The following is a 16,418-nucleotide window of genomic DNA, read 5'->3' as shown; positions in this document are numbered from 1 at the left end:
TGGAACAGTACCCATGGATTGGAGGGTAGCTAATGTTACCCCACTATTCAAAAAGGGTGGTAGAGAGAAAACGGGGAATTATAGACCGGTAAGCCTGAAATCGGTAATGGGGAAAATGCTAGAGTCCATTATGAAAGATGTAATAGCAGAGCACTTGGAAAACACTGGCAGGATCGGACAAAGTCAACATGGATTTACAAAAGGTAAATCGTGCTTGACTAATTTACTGGAATTTTTTGATGATGTAACTGGTAAAGTAGATCAGGGAAAACCAGTGGATGTGGTGTATTTTGGACTTTCAGAAGGCTTTCGATAAGGTCCCTCATAAGAGATTAGCGTGTAAAGTTAAGGCACATGGGATTGGGGGCAAGGTATTGACTTGGATAGAGAACTGGTTCGCAGACAGAAAGCAAAGAGTTGGAATAAACGGGTCTTTTTCTGAGTGGCAGGCAGTGTCTGGTGGGGTACCAAAGGGATCAGTCCTTGGACCCCAGCTATTCACAATATATATTACTGATCTAGACAAGGGAATTTGATGTAATATCTCCAAATTTGCAGATGACACAAAGCTGGATGTGCGTGTGTGCTGTGAGGAGGATGCCGAGAAACTCCAGGATGATTTGGACAGGTTGGGTGATTGGGCAGAAGCATGGCAGATGCAATATAAAGTGGATAAATGCGAGGTTATCCACTTTGTTGGCAAAAACAGGAATGCAGATTATTATCTGAATGGCAATAGATTGGGAGAAGGGGAAGTGCAACGAGACCTGGGTGTCCTCGTGCACCAGTCGCTGAAGGTAATCATGCAGGTGCAGCAGGCAGTTAAGAAGGCAAATTGTATGTTGACCTTCATAGCGAGAGGGTTTGAGTACAGGAACAAAGATTTCTTGCTGCAGTTGTACAGGGCCTTGGTGAGACCACATCTTGAGTATTGTGTGCAGTTTTTGTCGCCTTGTCTGAGGAAGGATGTTCTTGCCATGGAAAGAGTTCAGCGAAGATTCACCAGGCTGATACCGGGGATGGCAGGAATGACGTATGAGGAGAGATTGAGTCGATTAGACTTATACTCTCTGGAGTTTAGAAGAATGAGAGGGGATCTCATTGAAACTTATAAAATTCTGACAGGACTGGCGAGACTAGATGCAGGAAGGATGTTCCCGATGGTCGGGATGTCCAGAACCAGGGGTCACAGTCTAAGGATAAGGGGTAAGCCATTTAGGACAGAAATGAGGAGGAATTTCTTCACCCAGAGATTGGTGAACCTGTGGAATTCTCTACCACAGAAGGCAGTAGAGGCCAATTCAATAAATATATTCAAGAAGGAGTTGAATATATTTCTTAAGGCAAAAAGCATCAAGGGGTATGAGCAGAAAGCAGGGACCGGGTACTGAATTTGGATGATCAGCCATGATCGCATTGAATGGCGGAGCAGGCTCGAGGGGCGGAATGGCCTACGCCTGCTCCTATCTTCTATGTTTCTATGTTAAATCTCAAATATTGCTCGGATGCTTCAAAATGTCAATATGACATTAAATGTTTTTAAATACAGTGGGGGATTTAAATCAGATTCGGTGCCAATGGATTCCAAGGTGATCTTCCCTGTACGATAACAACTTCTCTTTTGACTCCACTCATTTCCTCCAAATCAAAGGTGTTGCTTTGGGTACCCGCATGGGTCCTAGCTATGCCTGCCTTTTCGTGAATAATGTGGAACACTCTTTGTTCCAGTCTTACTCGGGTCCTCTCCCTCACCTCTTTTGCCGGTACATTGATGACTGTATTGGTGCTGTTTCTTGCTCTCGCCCTGAACTAGACATTGTCATTCACTTTGCCTCCAATTTCCACCCTTCCCTCACCTTCACATGGTCCATCTCCGAATCTTCCCTTCCCTTCCTCGACTTCTCGGTCTCCATCTCTGGGGATAGTTTATTGACCAAAATTTACTACAAGCCCACTGACTCCCACAGCTACCTGGACTACACTTCCTCCTCACCCCGCCTCCTGTAAGGACTCTATTCCATTCTCCCAGTTTCTCCATCTCCGCCGCATCTGCTCCGATGATGCCGCCTTCCACACCAGTACTTCCGACATGTCTTCATTTTTCCGCAACCGAGGAATCCCTTCTACCGTGGTTGACACAGCCCTCGATCGTGTCCATTCTATCTTCTGCACTTCTGCCCTCACCCCTGCCCCTCACTCCCGGAACCATGATACGGTTCCCCTTGTCCTCACCTTTCACCCCACCAGCCTCCACATTCAACGGATCATCCTCCACCATTTATGCCACCTCCAACGTGATCCCACCACCAAACATATCTTCCTCTCACCTCCCCTTTCGGCATTCCTAGGGACCGCTCCCTCCGTGATACCCTAGTCCACTCCTCCATCACTGCCAACACCCCTTCCCCTTCACCCGGCACCTTCCCGTGCAAGTGCAGGAGATGCAATACCTGCCCTTATACCTCCCTCCTTCCCACTGTCCAGGGCCCCAAACACCCCTTCCAGGTGAAACAGCGATTTACTTGTACTTCTTGCAATCTAGTATACTGTATTCGCTGCTCACGATATGGCCTCCTCTACATTGGGGAGACCAGATGCCGATTGGGTGACTGCTGTGCGGAACACCTCTATTCAATCCATAAGGATGACCCCGAACTTCCGGTCGCCTGTCATTGTAATTCACCGCTCCATTCCCGCTCAGACCTCACCATCCTTGGCATCTGGCATTGTTCCACGGAAGCTCAGCGTAAGATCGAGGAACAGCACCTCATCTTCCGATTAGGCACTTTACAGCCTTCCAGACTCAACATAGATTTCAAAAGTTTCAGATTATAACCTCGGCCCAAATTACATTTTTACTTATATTTGTTATCCACACCTTTATTTTTGCCCTCCCCCCTTTTTTTCTCTCCCACATGCCAGTTGTCTCCCATTCTGCCAGCGCATTTCACACCTAATCTAGAGCCATCTTTTATCTCCACTACTCCTATCATCATCTCGTCTGGTTTTGAATATCTCCTAATGTCTCTTCACTTCTCTTTTGTTCTCTCCCAGCCTGACATTTTAATCTTTCATTTCCTGTGCTTTCTCAGTCTTGGCAAAGTGTTTCGACCTGAAACATTGACTGTAATTCTCTCTCCACGGATGTTGCCTGGCCTGCTGAGTTTTTCCAGCATTTTCTGTTGAGATCTTCTGTGGTTGTCTTGCTTCCCTCTCCCCTTCCTCGCACACGCAGCCGGTTTTTAAACCTTGTTTTAAATCTGCTGCCCTGCTGGGCCAGTGCATTCCACAGTCTCACAACCCTTTCTACAAATACACTTTCACTGCATGACTTCTCTGTTTCTTAGATATTGATCACCTTGAGGTGCAATGGTGGCATTTGTGACGTCAAATTTAAAGGCGGCCAATTGCAAACACGTCGGGGTCAAATTTTCTTTTGCACAGAATTGAACCTGAATCATTCCAGATGGAATATTGTATTTGCTGCATCACAATAAACAATATCTTGTTATAAATGTCGGCTCATTAGTTCCCCAGTGTCAGAGGAAGAACTGTCTGATCCCCTCATTTATTTCATATAAGACACAAACATAGGGTAATCATCCAGAATCACCTCACAGTTTGACACTGAGATAAACGGGAGATACAGACAGCAATGGAACACGTGGCGGAATGGACAAGAGAGCTGGAGAAATAAACAACGGCCTGAGAGTCCAGAAGACAGTGACCGCTAGCTGACAGATATCAATGAGTGGAGGCAAGAAATTGTTTTGGGATTTGGCCCCGTGGCTTATCTGGTCAAAACATCTGTCTAGTAAACAAAATAATTCGGGGTTCGACTCCCAGCACGGCCTCTTTTTAATGAATCTCTAGGGGTGAGCTTCTTCTCGTGTGAAAAGGCAAAAATTCTTGTAAATGTAACTGCGGCTGCAGTAGTTCTCATTCTGGACGAAGGCTCCAATCGCTGCAGGGCCTGGTTCGAATTTCACCACTTCCTAATTTCTGGCGGTGCTTATTTTTAACTCTTCACCGATAATCCATCTTTTCTAAGCAGTGCCATGTGTTACTTTGAGGTGGTCAGAGCAGAGCTCCAGTACTTGATGTGTCGCGCCGTTATCGTATAGCGGTTAGTATTCTGCGCTGTGGCCGCAGCAACCGCGGTCCGAATCCGAGTCACGGCACAGATTCCTCTTCCTTCCACAATCAATAGCCCTCCTTTACTTTCCTCCTTCAATGTCATTGTAACTTTCCTGCTAACATTCACTTTCACCTACTTAAACCGCTAAATGTGCTCTGCTCCCACCGCTGTTCCTGGGGCACATTTCCCATTCGCCCCAATCTGAGTTGGGCTTGGAAACCAGTCGATACATTTAGACCCCCGGGACCTCTCGACAGACAAGCTCTGCGACAGCAGGGCCGACCTTTGGAACCAAAGCAGCCCGATTGTACAAGAACATTCCTTGGGAAATGAAGTGCACTGGGGAGGCTAACTGAAGAACTGGGATTGTTCACCTGGTAGTTGCCGCTTTTCCCTAAACAGTTGATGAGCGTGAGCGACGGGAAGCGCTACATAGCTGCGGATGAAGGGTGAAATGTGCAATTTTGGCAAACTGGTTATCAAAAAGTAAAATGGAGGCTCAGGATTTATCAAGGAGAGTAAGGGACGCGCTGGATATAATAGACAGGGGAAGTGACGCTCCGGATATACCAAACTGTTTAAGGGACGCTCCGGATTTACCAGGCAGTGTAAGGGACGCTCCGGATGTACCAGACAGTTTCAGGGACGCTCCGAATTTGCCATACATGGTAAGGGACGCTCCTGTTTTACCAGACAGGGTAAGGGACACTCGGGATATACCAGACAGGTTGAGGCACGGTCTAGATGTACCAAACAGGGTAAGGGACGCTCCGTATATATCTCACTGGGTAAGGGACGCTCCGGATGTATCAGACAAGGTAAGGGACGCTCCGGATGCATCGGATAGGATAAGAGACGCTCCGGGTGTACCAGACTGGGAAATGTACGCTCCCGATGTACCAGACAGTGTAAGGGACGCTCCGGATGTTTCAGATAGGGTGAGGGACGCTTCCGATTTACCAGACAGGGTAAAGGACCCTCCGGATATACCAAACAGGGTAAGGGATGCTCAATAGATTCTGGAGCGGGTAAGGGACGCCCAGGGCCTATCAGACAGAATAAGGGACGCTCAAGAGTATCAGAGAGGCTGATGGATGCAGAGTTATTACTTTTTAAACCTCACATTTTCTAATATCAATAAAAGCAAAAGTTGAATCCGAATGTAACAGATGGTCTGTCGTGTCCCACGTGGGGGCAATGAGAAGGTAGAATGGGGCCGGACTGGACATTTGAAGCGCTCAGAAATACATCTATAACTGACACAGATTCCCCCACTCAATACAATAATAAATAATGCAGATACATTTGAACATATTTGTAACGAACAGAAGTGCAAATGCATTTACATCTAACACAACAGCAACTCACAAATACTTTTGTATCTAATATGGACACACACAAATATACTTACAACCATCACCAGTGATTGTTTGATAAAAAAATACTTTAATTGTTTGTCTTTAAAGCCATGATATTTGCATGACAGTTTGCATTGACCTTCCTCCTAAGCCGCTGGAGATTGATGGAGAATGATTTGGGTCCTGATCAATCATTTATTAGGCAGATTAGAACAAGTTTTGAGCGCAAGCCCAATATTAGAAGTCGACGTTAAAAAGAGGCTCACCTTTCGTAAATTTCAATCTACAATCCACAAAGCGAGATTCATAACCCTAAACTAAAGAGTCACTCTGCCTAATATACAGGCCCAATGAACTGGTTATCAAACGTTTAATCAAATGGATTTGCCAGGTATTGTCCATTGCATTTTGACTGAGACGTGTGCCCGCAGTTCCATTCCCGTTCCAAGCCCTCTTTTTACTGTCGATGACTTGCCCGGAATGTGCTTGGAGAAGTGTTAGAATCGCAGTACAGCCCTTCCCACTGTCGCTTCCTCTAAATCTCTGTCCAGGATTTTCACCAGTGCAAGGTTCATCAACCTGAGCTACTGTTTAATTTGTTCTCTGCATTAACTGTGCTGATCCTTTAACTTGTCCCACTACAAGGCATCTCCAAATTTGTCGATTGCACCTCGAGGGCACTTTTCATACGTAAGCCTGCAACATCTGCCAGAGAGAGATTCAATTTCAGCGGTTCTAAAACAATGAGTCGATCGATATCAAACTCGACATCCTCACCTACACGCTATAGATGCAAATCTCTGCGCTCCTCTGCTTCAGTGATTTCTTGTTTCGCAGCGATGGGCAGTTTACGCTCTCTGAGGCTGCAGTCGCTGCTTTCCACCGGCAGCGGGCGCTTGGAGAGAGCAGGACCGGTCAGACGGCCTGAACTTCACTGCTGTCGCGGCCACACTCACTCCGGGAGCTGGGGACCAGCACACCAACTCATGGGTTTGTTGCCACGTCTGAAATGCGGCTCCGAACTGTTGCTATTAACAGAGGCAGCGCTGCAGGATTCTGCAATGAACTCTCACACAGTCGGTATCTCTGTAGAGTTTGAGTGTGTACAGAACTGTATAGAGAAAAGGAGAATACCGCGTGGCTGTTAATGTATTTTATTAATCTCTACCTGCAAAACATGATTGAACCGGGGACCTGTTGCACTTTAGACGGAAGTGATAACCGCTACACTTCGGAAACTGCTGCTCATTAAATAATTAGAGAAACAGCTCAGAACAGCAATTGTCATCTACAAATACTCTTACCCTGCAATACGGATTCCATTCCACGTCGAGGAGTTAACTTTAAGAAAACTGTTTATTCTATTACATACATCTCATTAGACTGTGTGAGAAGTTTGTTGTAATCGTCATTAATCAACCGGTAACTCATATGGTTAACGAATCATGGGCAAAACTTTAAAACGTTTCTTTGTTTTGCATGTGATGAATTTTCATCGGTTCTCATTTTGCAGACTGTATTTTAGGAGTTGGGTAAAAATGTTCAGTACTTATGACACCAGGATCTGGTGCAGCCTTTGGTAAATTCACCAGCTCGCGAACACATGAGAGTAACTCCTGCTTCATTCTTTCACATAAACCCAGCCAATGCGCCTCAATTAAACAACATTGCACCCACGCACGATTAGAAAACCTGAAATGTGCAAGTAAATGTGCACGGATAACGAGCACCAATCAAGCGCAGCTCTAGTGGCGCAATCGGTTAGCGCGCGGTACTTATATAGCAGTACAGGCTCGGAGAAATGCCGAGGTTGTGAGTTCGAGCCTCACCTAGAGCAGTCAATGCTTTTGCTGTGCGCTATTTCGACCGGAGCAGAAGGTACAATTGTTTTATCCGCTAACTATACACTTATTAGCTGTTCCACGTGGGCTCTTATGTTCCTCAGGCCCACTGTGTTCCAATAACGGATGGAAGTTATAAAGGAGCCCTTCGGTGTTACTTATTGACAGGAGGGAAGGTGGGGCCAGTTTTAACTGTTAAACCAGCAACTATCAGGCAAGGTATAATGTGCAGGAAATAAATTCGATTTCAAAGCAGTGACGAAGTCTTTGGCACAAGCGAGAAGATGTGTAAACTCACGAGTTATCTGTACAGGTTTCCGACATCACGTTGAACACAAACAATGATTCACCTGAACATGTTGTTGCGAATTACAAGGACGGAAGTTACGTACAGACAATCGCCCAAACACCATATCCAGAATTAGGTTGTCGCCGACCCTCTTGTTATGGGGAGTATAGTGAGCAGATTCAGGAAAACTGCTCATATAAAGAAGTGGATTTAGGAAAAGATAAACATATTTCAAATTAATGAACATGACCTCTGCGAATTGGGTTCGCACTAGAGCAGAGAAACCTAATGTAACTTCGGACAAAAATCGTCAGCTCCTTGGTCTTGGGGCATGATTCTCGCGTAGGACATTTCACAAATTAAAATGCGAGAGCTTCTGGGCTCAAATCCCAGACGAACCCCACGGCATTTAAATAAAACTCACCAACTCGGTTATCACAACTGGAATCGCTTTTCTTTAAAATAGACTAACGCACTAGATGATCCGGGATTGTGACCACACCCGGTTAAACAGACACAGAGTGATCCTTGACTGACCACGACCCCGCCCATTATAGACAGGGCTGATTATCATTGCTTATGAAATCGATGGAAACATAACTGGGGCGGTTTTTATAAAAGGCGGCCGATTACGATACGCAATTTTTCTAGGGCGCCAAGTTGAAGTTTGACTCCATATAATTTTTCCCTTTATCTACGTCATTTCACTCCAGCCGAATGAACAGAGACCTGAGCACATAATCCAGGCTGACACTCCAGTGCAGTACTGAGGGAGAGCTGCACTGTCGGTGGTGCCGTCTTTCCAGTAAGACGTTTAACCGAGGCCTCAGATCCCATGAGAATATGCCAAAAAGAATGAGGATTTCTCCCCATTGTCCTGCCCATTATTTACCTCTCAAATAAAGACACTAAAACAGAAAATCTCCTCATTTAGTTTGATAAATATTTTTGAAATTACATTTCCTCCTAAACGATAAAGTTGTTTTTCTGCTCCCTAATCATTTGGCTTTGTTCCCGCTAGTCTTTCATTTGGTGGCAATCGCAGAGGAAGGAAGACAGGTAGGGATGATTCTCCATCTCTGATTCCCGTCCTGCCTTCATTCAAGAACTCCAGTGGTCTGTTTTAATTTTAACAAGATATGAAGAGTGCACAGACCTGAATCACCAGTGTGATTTTGACGAGATTGCGATTACAAAGCCTATTTTACGCAAAATTCAGTGAAACGCTCGGAAGGTTTATCAGCATCAATCGTGTAATGGAATAACGACGAGGACGGGGTTCGAACCCACGCGTGCAATGCACAATGGATGAAACTGCGCTCAACCATTCCAAGGGATATGGGGAGAAAGCAAGGACATGTTACTGAATCTTGATGATCAGCCATGATCTCATTAAATGGCAGAACAGGCTCGAGCGGCCGAATGACCTACTCCTGCTGCTATCTTCTATGTTTCTGTTTCATGCTATTTGCAACTAAGCAGAAATACTCTGACTGAAAGTCCCCTTCACCGCTTGTCCTGCACGTGCACACAGACCTACAATGTTGAAAATGTACAATCAGCCCATGTAAGTAAAAGGCCTTCCGATATCTTCAGGTGAGGGGCTGTCCGAAATGGTCGGTTTGAAGCCAGATTCAGAACAGGTTTCGCCCAGTTATTTAAACGACCACGGCAGGACTTGAATCTACAATCATCTGCTAACTGAACGATTCGCACCGAAGTCAAACCCCTTATCCATTTGACCACATGACCACTGCTGCCCGGATCTTCTTGTGATGGGGAGAATTGTGAGCAGATTCAGGGAAACAGCTCATATAAAGCAGTGGATTTAGGAAAATATAAACATATTACATAAAAATGAATAGCTCCTCTGCGAACTGGGTTTGCAACAGCGCAGGGAAACCTTCCGCAAATTCGAGGCCAAAATCGGCGGTTCGTTGGTCTAGAGGTCTGATTCTCGTTCAGGGAATTTCGCTGCTTAAATAAATGCGAGAAATCCCGGGTTCAAGTCCCGGCCTGAACCCCGCCAACCTTAACAACGGGGTCATTACAGCTAAATTCGCACACCTGTTAAAAAGACTTATACAATTGATGATCCGTGACTGTGCACTCACCCGATTTAATCATAGGGTCATAATCGCACAGACGGAGGCAATTCAGCCCATCGAGCCAGCGCCGGTTCTCTGTCGAGCAATCAAGTCAGTACCATTCCCTCGCACTATCGCCGTATTTCTGCAAATTAATTTCCCTCAAATGCCGATCCAGTCTCCCCTTGAAAACATTCAGTGTCTCTGATTCCACCACTTCCAACGGCAGTGAATTGCAGGTCATCACCAGTGTGTAATTTTGTTTCTTCACACCCCCCTGTATCTCTTGCCTATAATCTTAAATCCCCTAGTCCTTGTACCATCAACTAGTGGGAAAAGCCGTTCCCTGTCTCGCCTATCAAAACCCGTAATTATCTTGTACACTTCTATCAAATCACTCCTCAACCTCCTTTACTCTAATGAAAACAAATCCAGCTTCTCCAACATGTCCTTGTACCTAAGATCCCCCTTCCCCGGAACCATCCTGGTAAATCTCCTCTGCACCCGCTCAAGGGCCTTCACATCCTTCCTAAAGTGTAGTGGCCAGATGAGACGCAATACTCCAGTTGTGGCCTAACCAGCACTCTATAAAGTCTCAGCAAATCTTCTCTACTTTTGTACTCAATACCCCTATATATGAAGCCCAAGATCACAAATGCTTTGTTAACCACTCTCTCAATATGTCCTGCCACCTCCAGGGACCTATGTACATTAACTCCCAGGCCCCTCTGTCCCTGCACACTATTTAAAACTGTGCCTTTAAGTGTATATTCCCTCTCCCTGTTCGTTCTGCCAAAATGCATCACCTCACAATTCTCTGTATTAAATCCCATCTGCAACGTGTCTGCCCGTTCTGCTAGCCTTTTTATCTCCTGTTGTAGTCGATTGGCATCATCATCACTGTTTGCCACACCCCCAGGTTTGGTGTCATCGGCGAATTTAGAAAAGCTACTTCGTATTCCAATATACAGGTCATTTATATATATCAAAAAGGCAGTGGCCCCAGCACTGACCCTTGGGGAAAAACACTGTCTACCATCCTCCAATCTGAAGTACAGCCATTTACCACAACTCGCTGTTTTCTGTCTTTAAGCCAATTCATTATCCAAGCTGCCACTGACTCACCTATTCCATGAGCCTCAATTTTGTTAACTAGCCTTTTATGTGGTACTTTGTCAAACGCCTTCCGAAAATCCATGTAGCCAACATCCATTGCATTCACTTCATCAATCCTCTCTGTTTCTTCATCAAAAAATTCAATAAGATTAGCCAAGCACTTTCTGCATTCCACACATCCGTGTTGGCGCTACTTAATTAGCTTAAACATCTCCAAGTGCCCGTTAATTTTTCCTTGATTATTGTTTCTAAAACTTTACCCACCACTGATGGCAGCTAGGGAAGATAGGAAAATTATGGGAAGCCTTCTTTGTCTCTAATAGGCCGCACCCCGCCTCTTACTGCCCGCTAACTGTTTACATGCCAGTAGTAGATTTTTGGGTTCCATTTTATGTTTCACGCCATTCTACTCTCATAGTCTCTTTGCCAATCTTATTTGTATCTTCACATCCCCTCTCAACTTATTATATTTGGTCTGATTCTGCCTTGAAGAATTCGCCTGATATGCATCATACAACCTCCTTTCTTGTTTAAACAGAAAGTAGGTTGTATGATGAATTTCAGGTAAACATCCCCTTTAAACAGATAAATAATGATCTAGGAATGACAGCACATCACTTTTAAACAGACACAGAATGATCCGGGACTGACGGCACATCCCTTTTAAACAGACACTGAGTGATCCTGGCCTGACAGCACATCCCTTTTAAACAGATACAGAATGATCCGGGACTGACAGCACATCCTGTTTAAACAGACACAGAATGATCCGGGACTGACAGGACATTCCTTTTAAACAGACACAGAATGATCCGGGTCTGACAGTTCATCCCTTTTAAACAGATACAGAATGATCCTGGACTGACAGCACATCCCTTTTAAACAGAGACAGAATGATCAAGGACTGACAGGACATCCCTTTAAACAGACACAGAATGATCCGGGACTGACAGCACATCCCTTTTAAACAGTTATACAATGATGCGGTTTATTCTTGTGCCGCAAGTTGAAGTTTTGTCCACTGTCATTTTTTTGTCTTCGCCATTTCACTCGAGCCGAATGAATTGAGTTTAGGTGTCAGCCGTGGCTCAGCGGCAGCAATCTCAAGCCCCACTCCAGAGACTTGAGCTCATAATCCAGGCTGACACTCCAGTGCAGTACTGAGGGTGTGCTGCACTTTCGACGGTACCGTCTTTCTGAAAAGACGTAACGCCGAAGCCTCAGATACCATGGCACTATTTCAAAAAGAATGAGGATTTCTCCCCAGTGCACTGCCCATTACTTATCTCTCAACGAAAGACAGAAAAAGAGATAATCTGGTCATTAATGTTGATAAAATCTTTTAAAATTACATTTGTTCCTAAAAGTTAAAATTCTGTTTCTGCTCTCTAATCATTTGTTTTCCCGCTAGTCTTTCATTGGGTTTCAATCTCAGAGGAAAGAATAGAGAGGAAATGGTGTATCTGTGATTCGCAATCTCTGTTCTACGTTTATGCAATGAGTCCGTGTTTATTTTAGTATTCGCATGAACAGCACAGAGGCACAGACTGAAAAGCCCAGTGTGGCCAGCAATGATGAGGATGGGATTCAACCCCACGAGTCTAAAGCACAATGGATTAGTACGAATGACCATCGGTTTTAATGGTCAGTTTTAAGCTGGATTCCGAGCAGAGAAGAACAATTCCGCCCAGTGAGTTAACAGGCTGCGCACCACTCCGCTGCTCTCCCCCATAGCCCGAAAAGATTTTCCATTCCGCCTATATATTAATAATTTAAGCTTTGCCATGAGCTAAGTGTAGCATGCTTGGGAGGAAAATGTGACTTTGGACGGAAGGATCTGTAAGGTTTTAGTTGTAACTCTCTTCACTCTTTAGGGTAATCAGAGCTCAGATCAAGCAAAGCTTTAAACTTTTCAAACAAATCGTTTTATTAACCTAATAATACAAGTTTTACAGAGAGAGATTTGTATAACCTTTAACTCAGTGGTGCAACTCAAAACTCAGAATGGTCAATTCTTCTGCTTCGGGAGATGGAGAGATGAATTATGTGTTGGTGTCTCCTTGGTGTTTTTCTGGTCAGTCTTCCAGATCTCCACTCCGTTTGTCTGTCTCCTGGACTGTCTCTTGGAATGTGCTCTGCTTTTCACTTTAGAATGGCTGCTCTTGTACCATTGCTGCTGACAGAAACAAGCCTTCCAGTGACTTTCCATTCTCTCTCTCCCATGGTTACACAGACTGGTGCTACCGGGCAGCACCGAGTGTATGCGAAGGTTCCTCAGAGACTAGTGGTGGCCTCCTTATCTGCAGCTTCCAGACAAGCTGCAGAACACTTTTGGAATTCGGTCAGCAAAACTTCTTGAAGTAAATAAGTGATCCAGGGCTCTCGGCATTCCTTTAGTTTCCTTAAAACCGGCATTGAAAATTCCAAAATCCTTCCAGAGGGAGCAGATTGAAGAAAATAAATTATTTGAATTAATTAATTACAATAATGAGAGAATCTGCTGCGAGCAGGGTTCGAACATTCGCGGGGAAACCCCAACGGATTTCAAGTCCAACGCCTTAACCACTCGGCTACTGCAGCTGCGAAAACGATCATGAAGTTAAATTTTCAAATCGCTGACCCTAATTATTATTGGTGATGACGGTTTTGTGATATTTAATTTGCTGCAAGTTCAGCAAGTCCAGAAGAATCGCAGTGATCATTATAACAAAACAAAACTTCCGATATTTAACGGTAATGTAAGATGTTGAGAACAGTATGGAATATTCTGCAGGATAATGACAATAAACAGCAGGAACATTGTGTTCCGCTCCCACAAGACACAGGTCAGCCTCAGCCTCTGCTCCCTGCCCGCCGGCTGCAGAAACCTTGTCTCCAGATTATAAACTCATTCTAGGTTGGAGATAAATATTCAGGATAGAGACTGAACACAGCGGGAGAGATTAAATATATAAAGCAGTTATTTCAGACCAGAGACAGCGATAGATATTCTATAATGCTCAAATGCATCAATGTGTGAATATGACATTAAAAGTGTTTAAATGCAGTGGGGAATTTAAAGTAGATACGGGGCCAGTAATTTCCAAGGTGATCTTTCCTGTATCTCTCTTGCCTCTCTCCCCTTCCTCCGTTGGGATCACAGGTGTTTTTGCACAGAATTGAACCTAAATCATTCAAGTTCAATATTGTAATTGTTGCATCAAAATAATCAAAATCTTGTTAAAAATGTTGGCTCATTAGTTCCCCAGTGTCAGAGGAAGAATTGCCTGACCCCCCTCATTCATTTCATGTAAGACACTAACACAGGTATTCATTCAGAATCAACCCACAGATTGAAACTGAGATAAACACAGTGAGATACAGACAGCATCGGGACACATGGCGGAATAGACAGGAGAGGAGAATCATTAAAAAACGGCCTCAGCCTCCAACAGACAGTGACAGGTAGCTGATAGATATCAGTGAGAGGAGGCGACCGCATGGAGATCTGATTTGGCTTCGTGGCTTAGCTGGTTAAAGCGCTTCTTTGGTAAGCAGGCGATCCTGACTTCGACTCCCAGCAGGGCCTTTTTTCTTTGTCCGAATGAATCTCCAGGGGTGAGTTTCTTCTCGTGCGAAAGGGATACAATCCTTTTTAATGTAACTGCGGCTGCACTAGTTCTCATTATGGATTAAGGCTCCATTCGCTGCGGGTCGTGGGTCGAATTCCACCGGTGTCAAAATTTCTGGCGTTGCTGATTTTGGCATCTTCACCAAAAATCGATCTTTTCTAAGCAGTGCCGTGCGTGACTTGGCTGTGGTTAGGGCAGAGCTGGCGCAGCTGATGTGTGATGCAGGATCGTTTAGTGGTCCAGTACTCTGCGTTGCGGCCACAGCAACCTTAGTTTGAATCTAAATCACGGTATAGTTCGCTTTATATCTTCTGTTCTCTGCAGCACCTGCTGATAGAACACAGCAAAAAATCAATCTTCTCTACATCAAACAGCGTTTTTTTTATTGATGGTGAGAACCTATTTCCTCCTTCAAACCCCGCGCTCTCACATGCCTGAGCTTGATGCTCCATAATTCAAACCCGCCTCTTCTCCCAGCTTTTTCTTCCGTCCACAATCTATAGCCCTCCTTCACTTTCCTCCTTCCGTTTCTTTGTCACTTTTCTGCGGCATTACCTTAATCTAACATTCACTTTCACCTACTTACACTGTTAAGTTTGCTCTGCTACCACCGCTGTTCCTGGCGGCACATGTCCCATTCGCAGCAATCTGAATTGATGCTTTGAAACCAGTGGATACATTTAGAACTGCGGGACCGCTCGACAGACAAGCATTTAGAAAGCAGGGCTGGCTCTTGGAAGCAAAACAACCGGTTTGCACCAGAAATTTTCTTGACGTCATTGCTAATCGTAATTGGGATTGCCGTCAGTAGCGGATCATTCGATGTCTCTTTGAAACGGGTTTGCTCGCATTCTTGCTTTGGTGTTTCATAGCTGCGAGACGGCACGTGTTCAAATCCCAGAACAGCCCCGCTCGCTTTTAGTCAAAACTCAGCTTCTTACAGTTCATCGACATTTCAGAAAACATAAATACTTTCCATTAAAAACATGAGATTTCGTGTCATTTTGCCCATATATTTCGAAATCACAGAGCTTCACTTAAGCAACTGAAAACCAACCAACTGAGAAAAGTTAAAGGCTCCCAGGTATATTGAGCTTGGTGTCTCATTGGAGTTATTGCATCCGTGTTCGATTCCGGCCAATGCAGGACCTTTACATTTTGCTTTCTGCACCCATGAGATCGCCTGAATTGGGATAAACTTACATTCAGGGTCAATATTCTTGAAACACCCTCTTCCCTGAATATTAGTCAGTCCTGCTTCCTCTAGCGCTGAAAGGATGTGAGAAGCTTGCTTGTGAATTGGTCCTATGGGTGCCGAATTCAAACCGTACAGGGTTCTGCACTGACCGGGAATCAAACCTGCGTGAACAGCCTGCCTGCTCTGATTAAAAGGGCTGCGCACCTCTTCTTTCGATCAGGCACATTACTGCCTTCCTGAATTAATGGAATGCCCTTTGCTTGCAGAAGCTGATTCCACATTTTCAGCATTGTTGATCTGGGTGCACGGGCAGGACAAGCGGTAAAGGGGACTTTCTTGCGGAGTATTTCTGATTGGATTCAAAAAGCAGCAAATGTAATGGCTGAGTTGTCGTAGATGGGAGACGAGAGGTTAAGAGGATGGAATGCTAATCCATTGTGCTTATTCATTGTGTTGAATGTTTGATGCTGATAAACCTTCCCAGCATTTGACTGAATCTTACTTAAAATTAGCTTTCAATTCCAATCTCGTCCAAACCACTGGTCTTGGCCTCTTCATTGTTCATATCTTGTTTAAATTAACACGGACCATTGGAATTCTTCACCTTCTCGAATGAAGGTGAAACAGAGATCGCGAATCAGAGACAGAACTTTCTTCCTTCTTACGTCAGTTCGTTCGGCTGGAGTGAAATGACGGTGTTTAGAAAAATATGACATCCAAACAGAAACAATGTGCACGAAAGTCCTCTTCAACACAAGTCCTGCCCGTTACACCCGGATC

General features: G+C 44.7%; 1 non-coding gene and 1 pseudogene across 1 annotated transcript; one reads left to right on the top strand and one right to left on the bottom strand.

The window, feature by feature from the left end:
* The window catches only part of LOC147095417 (uncharacterized), a 92,964-nt pseudogene that overhangs the window by 16,193 nt on the left and 60,353 nt on the right, over nt 1-16,418 (bottom strand).
* trnai-uau (transfer RNA isoleucine (anticodon UAU)) lies at nt 7,239-7,333 on the top strand. The gene is made up of 2 exons: nt 7,239-7,276; nt 7,298-7,333. It is a non-coding gene; the product is annotated as a tRNA-Ile (tRNA).

This window comes from Somniosus microcephalus, unplaced genomic scaffold (assembly GCF_052327205.1).
Source record: "Somniosus microcephalus isolate GS21.2 unplaced genomic scaffold, FLI_Smic_1.0 unresolved_chr1, whole genome shotgun sequence".
Classification (NCBI taxonomy): domain Eukaryota; kingdom Metazoa; phylum Chordata; class Chondrichthyes; order Squaliformes; family Somniosidae; genus Somniosus; species Somniosus microcephalus.
This window is presented reverse-complemented; position numbering and strand designations above follow the sequence as displayed.